At 50.3% G+C, this 14,316-nt stretch overlaps 1 protein-coding gene across 10 annotated transcripts in view; it reads left to right on the forward strand.

The window, feature by feature from the left end:
- TJAP1 (tight junction associated protein 1) overlaps nucleotides 1-14,316 on the forward strand; it is a 26,462-nt gene continuing 12,146 nt past the window's right edge. For 5 of the 10 annotated variants that reach the window (XM_047795230.1, XM_047795229.1, XM_047795228.1 and 2 more), the window contains exons 1-3: nucleotides 1-70; nucleotides 586-687; nucleotides 11,873-12,002. The gene's annotated coding sequence lies outside the window, so the exon portion shown is untranslated. Of the gene's footprint in view, nucleotides 71-561; nucleotides 688-11,872; nucleotides 12,003-14,316 lie in introns of all 10 variants that reach the window. The other 5 variants (XM_047795234.1, XM_047795235.1, XM_047795227.1 and 2 more) reach the window with 2 other exon arrangements.

The following is a 14,316-nucleotide window of genomic DNA, read 5'->3' on the forward strand; positions in this document are numbered from 1 at the left end:
CGGCCGTGGCCACTACCCAGCCTGCCCCGCGGCAAGATGGCGGCCTGAAGGCAGTGGGCAGCGGCAGAAAGTTTGTTTTGGGATTGGAGTAGATGGGCCGGGAGTCTAGAGTTGGGGGGTCGCGGGGACGCCAACATGGAGTTGGGGCGGAGGAGGGGCTAACTTCGGGGTTGAGAAGAGGAAATGGAGTGGTGAAAGGTTGGAGGCGGAGAGAAAAAAAAGGGGATAAGGATGGAGGGGAGGGGGCCTAAATTCCAGTCGTAGCCTTGGGGGAGGGGATTCGAAGCGGAGAACCAGAAGTAGGTGTGCAGTCCGGACGAAGCAGAGTCACAGATTAGAGGGGAACTTCTTAGCCGAGAGTGAGAGTAAAAAGTCCGGAGCATGGGGCCGAGGCCCGACCGTACCAGGCCGGCAGGAGAGGAAAGGGGTCTTTCTTATCCATGGAGGAAGATAATAGCGAAGGGGGAACGAGAGACCTGAAGGATGCTGGGCAGGTTTGGTAAGGAGGAAATAAAGCCAGTCAGATGACCCTTTTCTAGACTTAGATCAGCCTTTCCACAGTTCTTATAGCAGCATGTGCCCCAGTTTCAGCTGAAGACTCAGGGGCCCCAGGGACTGGAAGAAATCACAGTGCCTACTTGGAAAGAAGAAGAGGTAGCGACTTGCCCCAGCTCAACCCCAGAGCGGGTAAGGTGGCCTCCGGTGACAGACTGGCATGCTCCCTGGGTGCAGGGTGCATGGGCTCCGAGTGATGCTGAAAATCATTTAATCTGAGAAGGGCACTTTTCCATAGAGGCTGCCCTTTGCCTGTGGTCTCTAAGTTAGTGTTCTACTTAGATCTCATTTTTGAGAGTTGCGCGTAGAATTGAGCCTCGTATGCCTTTACCTGTGCAGGCAAATGTGGACAAGAGCCTAGAGATCAGGCTGAGAGTATTTTAACACATCCCTGTCACAAGCAGTTTCCTTCATGCTCACTGTATTTTCCTTGATCTCCCCATCACATCTTCAGTTTGGTATTCTGCCTGAAGTGGAGATTTGTGGGGGACAGATGGTGGGGAGTCATAAGAAAACAAATTTTTGATGGTGTTCACTAACCGTTTAGGAACTGGCTGTCACCAACTCATTCCTGAATTCACTCTTTCAGCATGCCCACCTCTTTTGATCATTTCTTTTGGTAAGAAGGGCCCATTTATGTTCTTTGGAGGTGTGGATTTGGTGGGTAGTGGGGTCAGAAGAGTGAGGAAGGCAGACTGGGTTTAGGGAGGGTAAACCCAGATGAGTGTATGATAAGAGGTCAAGGTAACCAGTGTAAGGTTCTGCGAATGTTTTTCACATCATTCTGTCCCTAAGACCCCTAGAATTTGAGAGCCGCTTTATAGCCTGAATCAGTTTGATGATGGAAGGAAAGCATTGTAGAACTTGCCCATTTCTCTTCTGGTAGCTTTCTTCTCTTCCTTTATTTTCTTCCTATCAAATCACTTTTTTTTTGGTCTTTCTTTTTTAGGGCATGTGGATGTTCCCAGGCTAGGGGTCTAATTGGAGCTGTAGCCACTGGCCTACGCCACAGCAACAGCAACATGGGATCTGAGCCGTGTCTGCAACCTACACCACAGCTCACGGCAATGCCGGATCCTTAACCCACTGAGCGAGGCCAGGGATTGAACCCGCAACCTCATGGTTCCTAGTCGGATTCATTAACCACTGCACCACGACCGGAACTCCTCAAACCACATTTTTACAAACATCAGTTTCACTAGCCAGACTAAGCATGGCTTGAGAGATAGTGGGCTTGGGGTTGGAGAGAAGAGAAGGAGTCTGGAACCGTAGAGTGAGCGTGGTCCTCACTTCCTTTGATGCCACGCGGATGGCCTAAGTCAGCGTTACGAGCATGCTGCTTATGCCTGTTTCAGGACTAGCATCTGTTCCATGATTGGGCTGGGAAGTCTCATTTGATCTAGGACTCCTTACTAAGCATCTTTTGCTCCCTACTCCCACCCCACCTCTTTCCCCAAAAGTATTATTCCAGGCACACTAACCCAAATCACATTCACTAGGCTAGCTTCAGTACCTTCAGGTTTCTGAAGAAGTGATGTTATTTACCTGTGACTCCATTTCTAGAATGTTGAGAACTTTCTAAGAACAATTGGTGGATGCCCTAGGAAACTGTGACCAGTAAGGACAGTGTGGGGAGCACACATGGCCGTTAAGCGCACTGACTCTGCAGTCAGACTGTTCAAATGTGGGCTTTCCATTTGTAGCTCTGTGACCTTTAGAATTGCACAGCTCTTTATGCCTTGGCTTTCTGATCAATCAAATAGGGATGGTAAGAATACTTCTATCATGGGTACTTATTTCACATAGGTTGTGTGAGAGTCAAATGAGTTAATGTATTATTTATTTATCTTTAGGGCCGTACCCACAGCATATGGAAGTTCCCAGGCTAGGGGTCGAATTGGAGCTAGAGCCACCAGCCCACACCACAGCCAGAGCAACATGGGATCCAAGCCGCGTCTACGACCTATGCACCACAGCTCATGGCAGCGTTGGATCCTTAACACACTGATTGAGGCCAGGGATCGAACCTGCCTTCTCATGGATACTAGTTGTGTTTGTCGCTGCTGAACCACAGTGGGAACTCCCTAATATATCTAGAATAGGGCCTGACACTCAATATATATTTGTTATTGTGCTAGTCAGATCTCAGCATTAATTTCTGCTTCAGGATTGAACTTGGTGTCTCCCTGTGGAGCACCTATACTGGTTTGGACTGCTGTCCTGCTGTTTGGAGAGGAGAGACAGAGCTTTTGGATAGTATATATTTTGCATGTAATGAGAATATCATTGTAGAGCTATTTAAAGTGATGTTGGAGTTCCCACTGCGGCACAACAGGATCTGGTGTCTCTGGAGTGCTGGGACACAGGTTCAGTCCCTGGCTCAGCACAGTGGGTTAAGGATCCCGTGATGCTGCAGTGTACTGATTCCTGGCCTGGGAACATGTGCCTCAGGGTGGCCAAAAAAGGAAAAAATAAAATAATTCAGAGAGTTCCTGTTGTGGCTCAGAGGGTTATGAACCTGACTATTATCCATGAGGAGCGATCCTTGGCCTCACTCAGTGGGTTATGGATCCGGCATTGCTGTGAGTTGTGGTGTAGATCAAAGATGAGGCTCTGATCCCATGTTGCTCTGGCTGTGGTGTAGGCCGGCAACTGCAGCTCCAATTCGACCCCAGCCTGGGAACTTCCATATGCCTCAGGTACAGCCCTAAAAAGCAAAAAGTAAAATGAAATAAAATGATGTTAAGGTGCCAGTGATTTCCTGTTTGAAGCTGTTAGGCTGTAGAATTATCTAATTTCAGTTGGGCAATGATGATAATAAAAATAATGCTTCGTGAGCACATTCTACATGCCTGGCACTGTTGCCAGGCAACAGTGCCTTTCGTGTATTAACTAGTAGTTTTCACAACAACCCTACAATGTAATTATCCTCATTCTACAGATGAGTAAATAGAGGTGCAGAGTGGTTAAGTAATTTGCTCAGTGTCACCCAGCTAGTAAGTGGAGAGCTGGGATTTGAACTCAGGCAATCTGACTTTAGCAATTGAGCCTTTTGGGGGGTGGGTAGGATTTGGTATGAAAATAAGTTTTATTTATTTGAAATTAACTTTTAAATATGCCTGCTGGCAGTTTGTATCTCGTTTGCTTGTCATGATGGTTAGATGTATACCCGTATTGTAGTAAAATTTTTTTTGAATGTTTAAAAAATGTTTTAGGCACTGAGCTCTTCATCTTAGCCGTCCCCTTCCCCTCAGAGATAGTGACTGGTGCAGGGACCGGTGAGGGAGTCCCCTGTGCCATGTTAGCCAAATCTGGCCTCTTTGTGATTCATCTTGGTGACTGCCCTTTGGAAAACCTTGCACTGGGTTGGGTGAACAGAGTAACATTTGAATCCATTCTTAGCATGCTTTAAAGGTTTGTGTGTGTGTGTGTGTGTGAGTGTGTGAGTGTGGATGTGAATACAGTGCTCATTTCTGACTTTGATTATTGACATGAGCAGTCGAAGTAGCCATAGTGTTAAATTCATAGACAGTTTGGATGCATCATTCTTTTAAAAACAGCAAGTAGCAAGCTACAGGGTGAGAGGGGGAAATGTGGCATTTAAAACAACTCCCTCCTGGAATTCCCATCGTGGCTCAGTGGTTAACGAATCCGACTAGGAACCGTGAGGTTGTGGGTTGGATCCCTGGCCTCACTCAGTGGGTTAAGGATCCAGCGTTGCTGTGAGATGTGATGTAGGTCAAAGATGCGGTTCGGATCCCGAGTTGCTGTGGCTCTTGCATAGGCTGGCGGCTACAGCTTTGATTAGACCCCTAGCCTGGGAACCCCCATATGCTGCGGGAGTGGTCCTAGAAAAGGCAAAAGACAAAAAATATATGTATAAATAAAACAACTCCCTCCCAGAGTTCCTGTTGTGGCTCAGTGGTAACAAACCCAGCTAGTAACCATGAGGACTCGGGTTTGATCCCTGGCCTCCCTCAGTGGAATAAGGATCTGGCGTTGCTGTGAGCTGTGGTGTAGGTTGTAGACTCGGCTCAGCTCTGGTGTTGCTGTGGTGTAGGCCGGTGGCTGCAGCTCCAATTTGACCCCTGGCCTGGCAGCTTCCATATGCATCCGGTGTAGCTCTGAAACAAACAGCCAAAAACACCCCTAGCTCCCTCCCTGCAGTGGGAGAGGAAAATGGAAAAGAAATGTGCTTGTGCTGAAGCTGGGGTCTCTGAGGGAGGCTTTCCCTTTAGCCAGTTGGGAGGCTGGTGTGCAGCCCTGGGGCAGAGGTATGCGCAATGACTGACTGACTGGCTTTCCTTTGCCCTGTATTTAAGACTCACTCTTCCCTTCCTTCTGAGTCATGTCCTGTCTATTTAACGTGCCCTCGGGGCCCATATTTTCCTTCAGTAAGTGACTCTCCCCTCTGCCCTCAGAGTAGGCGCGTGTGTGGTGTCTGACCAGATTTCAGGAAAAGGGGGCTCAGGACCCAGGCCTTTCCCTGGGAATTCGGACCTGACCCTGTGGTGAACTTTTCTCCTTGTTGTGGCATGTGTGATTTTGAGAGTTAGCTGCATCTGTCAGTCTCTGCTGCCCTCCTCCATCAATAGAGGAGCCACATATCTCGGGATAATGCACTTGATCTTGATTTGTGCTGCAGTCAGCGTGCTGAAACGTGTTACCTCCAAAGAGTAGACCTTTGTGTTTGGTAGACATGCTGAAAAGTTCTGGATTCAGGTCCCATTTTTAGCAAATGATTGAACTGCAGGGTGAAGGCTGATGGATTTTGAGCTGATTCTCCCCCCTTAGCATTTTCTTCTTGTTGTCTAAGTCATTGTCTTCTCATAACACCCTCTATTCATGTTATCTTCGAATCAAACTCCTTCACTTCTCACCACCATGTTTCGAGTGCCAAGGACCTGTAGGTAAACTGGGCCTTCATTTCTCCACCTGCTTCAACGTCTGTTATTAACAGCTCTCTGAACTTACCTGATTCTCAGTAGCTTCTGGGCCTTTGCACATGCTGGTTCTGCTGTCGGGAATGCAGACATTCCAGATCCCCTTTACCTTACTGCTCTAAAGGTCTCAGCTTTTTGGTTTTGGGTTGGGGGCGGGTTTAGCTGTGCCTGTAGCATATGAAAATTTTCAGGCCAGGGATGGAACCCAGGCTATAGCAGGGACCACTGCAGTGACAATGCCTGATCCCTAACCTTCTGAGCCACTAGGGAACTCTCCTGAGGTCTCAGTTTAAATGTCACTTCCTTGGGATCTCACTGCCCTTTAATGACCTTCTGTGCCTACTTCTGTTTTAAAACTTAGGTGATATTGCAATTGCCTGTTTACTTGTCTGACTCCCACAAGTCTGTAAGTGCCTTGAGCAGAGACTGTGTCTTATTCACTGTTGTATTCTAGCATGTAGGATCGTGGAGGGCACGTAAGAGGTGTTTTCTCAGGCTGTGGTACCTATCGAGTGAATGAAATGTGGGCAGTCTCTCCCTACTCTATTCTGTCTTCCATGCTGCTGTAAAAATGCTTTTCTGTAAAAAACAGTGTCTCTCCCCTTAGAAATGCCATGGTTTCTCCCATGTTTACAATAAAGCCCACACTTTCTTCTTCTTTTTTTTTTTTTGTCTTTTTTAGGGCTGCACTCAGCATATGGAGGTTCCTAGGCTAGGGGACAAATCAGAGCTGTAGCCGCCGGCCTATGCCACAGCCATAGCAACGCCAGATCCGAGCCTCATCTGCGACCTACACCACAGCTCACGGCAATGCTGGATCCTTAACCCACTGAGCAAAGCCAGGGATCGAACCCACATCCTCATGGATGCTAGCTGGGTTTGTTAACCACTGAGCCATGACGGACACTCCTAAAGCCCACACTCTTTGAGCTAAGCCTGCAGAAAAGTTCTTTACCCTCTGACACACAGTCCGCCCTTTAGCCCCAATTGCTGCTGCTCCACTTCTTCTGCCCTTTCTCCTTGCTCCTGAGCTTTCTATTGCTCCTGAACCTGTTTTTCTCCACCATTCACTCTCTTCTTGCTTGTGCACTTCATTCTGTTCATAATGTTCACCTCTGTCTCTGACACTCTGCCCACCCCCTAAGACCTAGCTTCTCTGTCACCTTCAGTGAGAAGACAGCCCTGCTTTCCTTTCTTCCTCTCGGTCCCCACAGCACTTTGAACATCTGTTGTGACATTTGCCACGTTGTGTCATGAGTTCTCTGTTTACCTGTCTGTCTCTTTCACCGAGCTCACCCCCTGTAGAGGAGGGACCCTCCCTGATCATGGGGTGGGGGGGTGGGGGCAGGGGAGACTGGGAGGGCAGGGGTGAGGGGAGTTGGAAGTGGGTTGAGCCATGTGATAGAGTCTGATTTTGGAGCTGGGATTCAATCCCGACTCTGCCACCTATCAGCTATGCGACTTTGGGCATGTAGCTTAACTCTTAGGATCCCTGGTCTTGTCCCCTATAAAATAAAGATGACATTGGTTTTGCAGGAGTTTTGAGCGTTGGAGATAACCACTTCACAGCATGTAGCATGATGCCTGGCATGGGATAGTAAATACTTGTTGAATGAATGAATCCCATGTTGGAAAACTCAGTGGATGAGAAAAGGATTTGTTTTATTCAGTCTAGGCTAAGCCTTTTTATTTTTGCCAGGTAGCCAGGAACATTTTTGAGGTGGGGGTATAAAATTGAGTCTCCTTTCTTGTGATGAAGTGAGATTGGGGACATCGTTAGTGTGCAAGATAAGATTGTTAATGCTTCTCCCTATCTATGTTGTGATGACTCCTTTGATGGATCCTGACGTGCATGTGAGATTGGTGGTGACCTTGGTGGATCCAGGCGGGGGTGCGTAGATGATGGATCTGTAATGTCATTAAGGCTATGGATGACTGGATGGGGTGTTTGAGGATCCGTGTTCCCAGGGGTTTTCTGGATTGAAGAATGTTGGGTGAAGCTGATGGAACACATCTAGGCATTGAGGAAGCCAGACTTCTTGTCCCAGTTTTCTTGGGGCTTCAGTGATCTTCTTGTGCCACAGAACAGGCTTAATTCAGGTGCTCCCCAGAAATGGGGCTGGAAGCTGAGAGTCACTGTCCATTCTTTTGTCATTTTTTCAGTGTAGTTGATGGGAGTAGTTCTTGGGGCACCAGTTCCAAACAAACAGCAAAGGAATTTGTTTCCAGAAGTCTAGACCTCTTAATTGTATAATGCCAGGTGGTGCTCCAGTGCTACAATCAGAGGAAGTTTTGCCTGGGTTCTGGGGAGGGCAGCCTTCTTGTCTGGCCCTTAAAGCCCTGACCCAGCCAGGTACCTCTCTTCTGCCCTCGGAGCACTCACCACACCGTGATGCAGGGGGACACAGGGGCGGGTTCTCCCTGCCAAAGGGCAAGGTCTTCTTTCTTTAAAGCTTCTTTGGGGCAAGATCACTTATTGAAGGCTGAGCTTTTAGACCCTGAATAATAGGTCCTGAGCAGTCCTGATTCCTGTGTGACCCAGCCCAGTCCTCCTTGGACTAAAGCAGATCTATCTGGCAAAACCTTTTGAACTCTCAGGAAGGAAGGTCCTGAATAAACAAAAGGCGATAGTATTATCAATGGCATTACTAATTATTTTCCAGAGTTGAGATAATGTAGTAAAATGATTTTCCAGGTGCTTGGCTTCAGCTGGCTCCCTTCTCAGCCTTCTTATGTTCTAACCACACATCCATAGCCAGCAGGAAGGAGTTAGAATAGGAGGCGAAGTACACACAGGTGTATTTTCTTGCTTAATTAGCATCTTCTAAAAAGTCTTTGGCTGCTGGCATCGTCTTTGTTACTCATTAAGCTCCTTTTAGTGCCCGTTGCAATCTGCTTGCTTTTCTCTTGTGTTTCTAGTCCCATCTTGATGTGCTCTGTGCTGACAGTCCGGACTTACTACAACCTTGTCAGTGCCTAGATGAACCAAAAGGATGAAACCAGCAGGTAGAAGTGGAGCAAAGGCGTTTTCCTGGGTCTTTGCCCCTCATCTCTCCATGTAGGGTGCGCACTGCAGTGTGGCATGTCTTCCTGCTGGCATCTTGGCAGGAGTAATGAGCTGCATTGTATGTTAAGCAGCTTTGAGAGAAGGTTGGCCTAGCCAGCTGGACGGGATTGAGTTGTGTGGCTTTAGGACTCAGAGGGACCAAGTCCCATGGACTGGCCATGAATGGAAAAGTACTTTGTTGGACTTACCTCGTAAGTGCCAACTGTTTGGTGACATTTGAAATCTATAAAGGACATGGCCCCCTATTTGTAAAGAGCTTCTGTGCTCGCACAGTAAACTGTGGCAGGGGAGGGACTGTCTTGAAGGAAGTCAGCCTAGACCCAAGAGCCCCATGCCCCTACTCAGCCAACCAGCAGGACAGAGCTCTGTGCTGATCACCTTGGGTACTGGGCAGTGGCCTCTTTGCACATTCCCACATAAGCCAATCCCAGACGTCTTTAAGGGTATCTTCCCTCTGGCTCCCTAGAGAAGTCAGTTTCCAGGCTTTGGAAGGGGAGGGTTCTGTCCCAGTGTCTCATCTTGGGCAAGTCACTTGTCCTCTCTGTCACTTGAGAGTGGAAGAACTCCACTTGTTTGGTGGATCTCATTAGCTACAAGGATCAAAGGAAACGTCAAGGGAGGGAAAGCGCTTCTGGAGAGGTAAAGCACAGTGCAGATGGAGGGCTTGGTCTGCTTGTTGAGGACTTTTATGTTTTCATCATAAATAGACATCCTCATGTAAAATACCAACCATACAGAAAAATACACAGAATAAAAAAAAAAAAAGAGGAGTTCCTGCTGTGGCATGATGGGATCAGCAGCATCTCTGCAGCAACAAGAGACAGGTTCTATCCCTGACCCATCACAGTGGGTGAAAGGACCTGGCATTGCCCACCTGTCACCTGTGGCTTGGATCTGATCCCTGGCCTGGGAACTCTATAGCCACAGAGTGGCCAAAAAAAAAAAAAAGTAAAAAGTTCTTCCCTTTCTTCCCCAACTGCTTCTAAGCACTTTCCCAAAGGTAGGGAGCTATATTGTTAACCATTTATCACATAGCCTTCTAGTCATTTTTGTGTACTTCCAGACTTTCCTCATTGTATATCGCCTATAAAAAATTAAAAAAAAAAAAAAACCTCAATAGTAATACATTCAACTTTTTCTGCCCTCCTAGCAGATAACCCCCAGGGGGAAAATAGTCCCCATTGGAGCCTTTGAGGAGCCTGGCTGCAGCCTCCCTCCAGTGTGGTGCGTTCCTTGGGGGTCAGCTCCTTTGGAGGGTAGAGAAGCTTTCCTAGAGGTTCTCACCACAGCAGGCACCCTGCTTGTCTCCAAGGGATTGATTTTTATTTTGAGGTGAAATTGTCTGGCAGGAGTGCCCTTGAGTGGGAGTGAGGATGGATGTAAGGGTGACGTGGGCACAGCACTTTGTCTGATGTGTGCTTCTCCCCGTCATTACCCTTTCATCTTTGGCTGGAAGAGAGTAGACTTACCTGATTTGTCAACCCCTATTTCAGGGCAGAGAGAGTCCCTCCCTCCCCCTCCTGGTTTCTGAAACCTTGCATTAGCCAGGTGACTTGCCTCACTTTTTGAAAGCAAACCAGGAGTTCCCACTGTGGTGCAATGGAATCTGTGGTGTCTCTGCAGTGCCAGGACGCAGGTTTGATCCCTGGCGTAGCACAGTGGGTTAGAGGATCCTGTATTGCTGCAGCTATGGCTTAGGTCCCAACTGTGGCTTAGATCCGATCCCTGGCCTGGGAGTTCCACATGCCGCGGGGTGGCCCAAAAATCAAAAAAGAAAGAAAAAGCAGGAGTTCCCATAGTGGCTCAGCAGAAATGAATCTTACTAGCATCCATGAGGGCACAGGTTTGATCTCCATCCTCGATCAGTGGGTTGGGGATCCAGCGTTGCTGTGAGCTGTGGTGTAAGTCGCAGACGTGGCTTGGACCCTGTGTTCTTGTGGCTGTGGTGTAGGCCAGCAGCTACAGCTCCAGTTCGACCCCTAGCCTGGGAACCTCCATATGCAGTGGATGTGGCCCTAAAAAGACAAAAAAAAAAAAAAAAGAAAACAAAGCAAACCAGATCCAGCTGGTAGGTGTGTATGTATGTATCTAATTATTTCATTTTTGTGGTGAGGATTCTGAAGATAGACTGTCCATGGCCATGCTTTCTTATAGGCTGGAGTTGTCTTCTGCTAGGCGGTTACCTCACCCTCCATGCTCAGGCCGTGGCCTTTTGACCTTGGGGCTATCAGAGCCTGTGGGAAGCCCATTAGGGGCTCCTCCTGCCTGTGTTTATCCTTGGCCTGGGCTCAGGCAAAGACCAGGCACGTATGTGGGGCCAGCGTGGTCTCTGTTTTTCCCTCCTACCCAGAGTTATCATCCGCAGGCCTTTCAGATAGGAGGGGGATCTTTCTGCTTTTTCCCTGCCAGCCCTTCTCTATGAAGCACAGGCAGTATTTGCTGATGTGTTTGCTGTAACTTTCCTGTCCTGCTGCCCCAGGGGTCCCATCTTGGGGGTGGGGGTCTCTGGGACTCCATGGCTGTGGCACATCTGCCTTGAGATCTCTAAGCCAGGGTGTGTCACTTCCCCTAGGTGGTTCTGGAGGCTTCAGGAAAGGATGTTCTTTGGGCTAGCTATGTGAGAAGGCTAGCCTTTCCAGGCATTGCTCGTTTGGAGGGGGGTGGGATAGTCCCTATCAGAGTCTGGGGATCCTGGCTGTAGTAAAGCCCTGTCCTCGCTCTGTGGGTTCTTCTGGGGCCAGCTCCCTAGGAAGTGCCATCCCCCGGCCCTTTGAGAAATTGAAAGGTGGCAGTGTGTCACCATTCCCTTGACTGGCCAGGCTCTGGGTGCAGGCACACACTGCCCCATTGTACGGTGCGTTCCATGCGGCTCTTGTTGCAGCGTCCGGCCCCTGGGCCAGTTCTCTCCCTGCCCCTTACTCGGAGCGTGTGGGAGGTGGTGGGCTGAACTCTGCTGGCATGGGCGAGGTGGCAGCTACAGCTGTGGGTGCTTTTGTTCTTACAACCAGCCCTCAGAGCTCGGTGCAGCCAGCAGCAAGTGTTCTGGGGGTTAGGTGAGGCAGGAGCAGTGCCCCCACCACCGCAGCGCTCCGCTCCTTCCATTGACCACCAAGAAGGAGAGCCTTGTTCCTTGGGGTCACGGGCTGGACTCAGGGGTTGGCAGGGGGAGTGCACGCCTTGCCTTCCCGAGGGGAGAACGCCCCCAAGGGTCTGGTGGTAAGTGTGGAGGAGTGTTCCCTGTCAGCAGAGGGTGGTGTGTACCCTCGGGCATCCGCAGCTTGGCATCTTTTCTGCTCTCTCTTTGCAGCTCCGGAGCTGGGTTGCTCACAAACCAAGCTGTCTGTTTGTATGGAGTGCCTGGAGGGCATCTGCCATGAGTCTGTCGCTAACCGTGCTAACCAGGAGAGCTGGCTGGTTGGGGAGAAGACACTAACCCTGTGAGTCTGACCTGGGCCAGCTAACCTACCCTGAGGGGTCCCCCAGCCTCACCTCTGTCCTCCCCTCCTGCCCCCAACCTGGGCCTCCTCCCCTTAGCTTACATCACGCTCATTACATCCTCTGCTCGCTCAGCCTTACCACTGGGTTCCCTCCACCTTCCCAGTCTCCTTGCTGCGGGTGGGGTTGTGCACGGGCGTCTGCCCCGCTGCTGGCCTGCTGCTGGACTCTGCCCCTCCCTCTCCTCTCCATAGTACCGGGCCTCTCACTTCTCCCTGAAGACAGAATGGTTAGTGTTTCTGTTTAATCTGCTCTTAGCACCTGGGAGTTTGAGACCAGCCCTCAGGTACCATGCTGTAGGTTTTATGCCTTGGAGACAATGGAAGAAGGGTGGGAAGGGAGTTTTCTGCTCAACTGGATAGTGTCCTCCCTTTATCAAGAGGGGAAGATGGTGTCCCTGTTGTGCTCATCCCGGAATGAGAACTTAGGATCCATTGCAGGTTCTTCTTGGGGGTGGGGAGGTTGAGGAAAACCTTGGCCTGGTAGTGGGAAATTGCCCAGGCAGAAGAGTGAAACTACTTAAACTGAAAGCTGGAGCCAGAACCAGGTACCCATCTGAGATGTAGCTCCCATGGGTGACCGTTGCTCTGGGAGGTGGAGTGGGTGGAGTTTGACCTTCCATCGCCTTCCATGTCTGGAGCTTCAGGTGGACTTTAGCCGAGAAGAGCTGGGAAGGGCGCCTTGGCCAGAGTAGGCAGGACCTGTCTTTGGACTCCACAGTGGGTCTGGGAGAGGCAGTGGCTTCTGCTTACTGTAGAGAAGTTCCCATCCAGCTCCCTCCCCACTCCAGGCTTGGAAAGGAGAAAGGGGTCCTGGGATAGCAGGAAGGCCGATTGCTCCAAGCTCCCTGTGTTCTACACAGGTAACTTTGTAGGCAGACCCTCTGTTTCCAGCCTCAAGGCATTGCAGTGTGGGCTGGGCTGGATGGGGGTACTTGGGACCTGAAGGTTGTCCTCTAAGTGGATTCTGTTTCCCTTGTGCCAGGGAGAGGGATGGCAGGGAGCTGCCTGTGAACCTGGGGTGTCGTGAGAGCAGGTGTGGGTGCTGCATGGATGTAGGGACCTGAATAGATGGACTCAGCAAGCTGGAGGGGCTTGTGGCTTGGCTCTGACCAGGAGAGCAGAAGGGGCTGGGAGGGGAGGGCTGGTTCAGGGCCACCCCTCATTTTGTCCTTCCTTAGGAGAGGGCATGGGGACTAAGGTCAAGTGCTGGTTTTGATCGTGGGGATTTTTTCGGCCTTCCCTTTGGGGCTTGGTTTGTTTGGATCATTGTCATCAGTTGTCTTCAGCCCCTTGTTCCTGCCAAGTGTTTGCTTGAATGAGAGGCCAGGTGGATAGACTTGAGGTATTTGCTCAGGTGGGGAGCTAGGTGAGCTCTCTCAGGTCACCAGCACTAGTTCTGAGGCCTCAGGATGACTCTGGGGCAGGATAATTCCCACCTATTTTGGCTTTAAAACCCTGTCTGTTCCGTTTAGAGTAGGCAGGGGGCCAGGTCAGGGCCGCGGGCAGCATGTCCTAGGAGGGTGAGGTTGTGCTTGCCCAGAGGGGTGACAGGCCTGGCTGGGGGAGGGGCAGCTGGGCTGGTCTGGGCACAGACTGGCATTTTTCAGCCTTGTCATCGGCCCAGAGCAGAGCCTGCCTGGGCCCCACCCCATGCTCTGCTGGCTGCTTGCCTGCCACGCGCCCAGCATCGCTGAGGGCCTTGCTCGGGTATCTCAGGAACAGCTGCGCCGGAAACTGGGGGCCGGTGTGGGGAAGGCTTAGCCCAGCCTGCTTGGGTAGGATTGGCTGGCTCTGCAGCTCTTGGCTGACAGTAGAGGTGGAGGGGGCCGTACAAGTGGGGGGTGGTCCTGGTGGACAATGCCAGAGGCCCCTGCCGGGTCCCCTGGTTACCGGGTGGTGGTTCGTGGTTTGGGGGCTTCAGCTGAAGGCAGAGCCTGGATTTCAGAGGCTTGAGAAGCAGTCAGACTCCTAGGGCAGGAGTGGGTCCTGCCCCCAGAGGCGCAGCTTCCCCCAGGCCCGCGGGGTTCAGAGACTACCTCAGGGCCTGCAGCTGAGGAGATTCTGATTCTTACAGGGGAGGCGCTGCTCCCTCTGATCAGACATTCATGTTTAGTGGTTGATTAGGGGCTTTAGGAAGAGCAAAAAAAAAAAAAGGCAGTAGTGATTGCTAACTTCCATTTGTCTTTTTTTTTTTTTTTTTATTGTCTTTTCTAGGGCCGCACCCGAGGCATATGGAAGTTCCCAGGCTAGGGGT

The sequence above is a fragment of the Phacochoerus africanus genome, chromosome 9 (genome assembly GCF_016906955.1).
Source record: "Phacochoerus africanus isolate WHEZ1 chromosome 9, ROS_Pafr_v1, whole genome shotgun sequence".
In the NCBI taxonomy this organism is placed as follows: domain Eukaryota; kingdom Metazoa; phylum Chordata; class Mammalia; order Artiodactyla; family Suidae; genus Phacochoerus; species Phacochoerus africanus.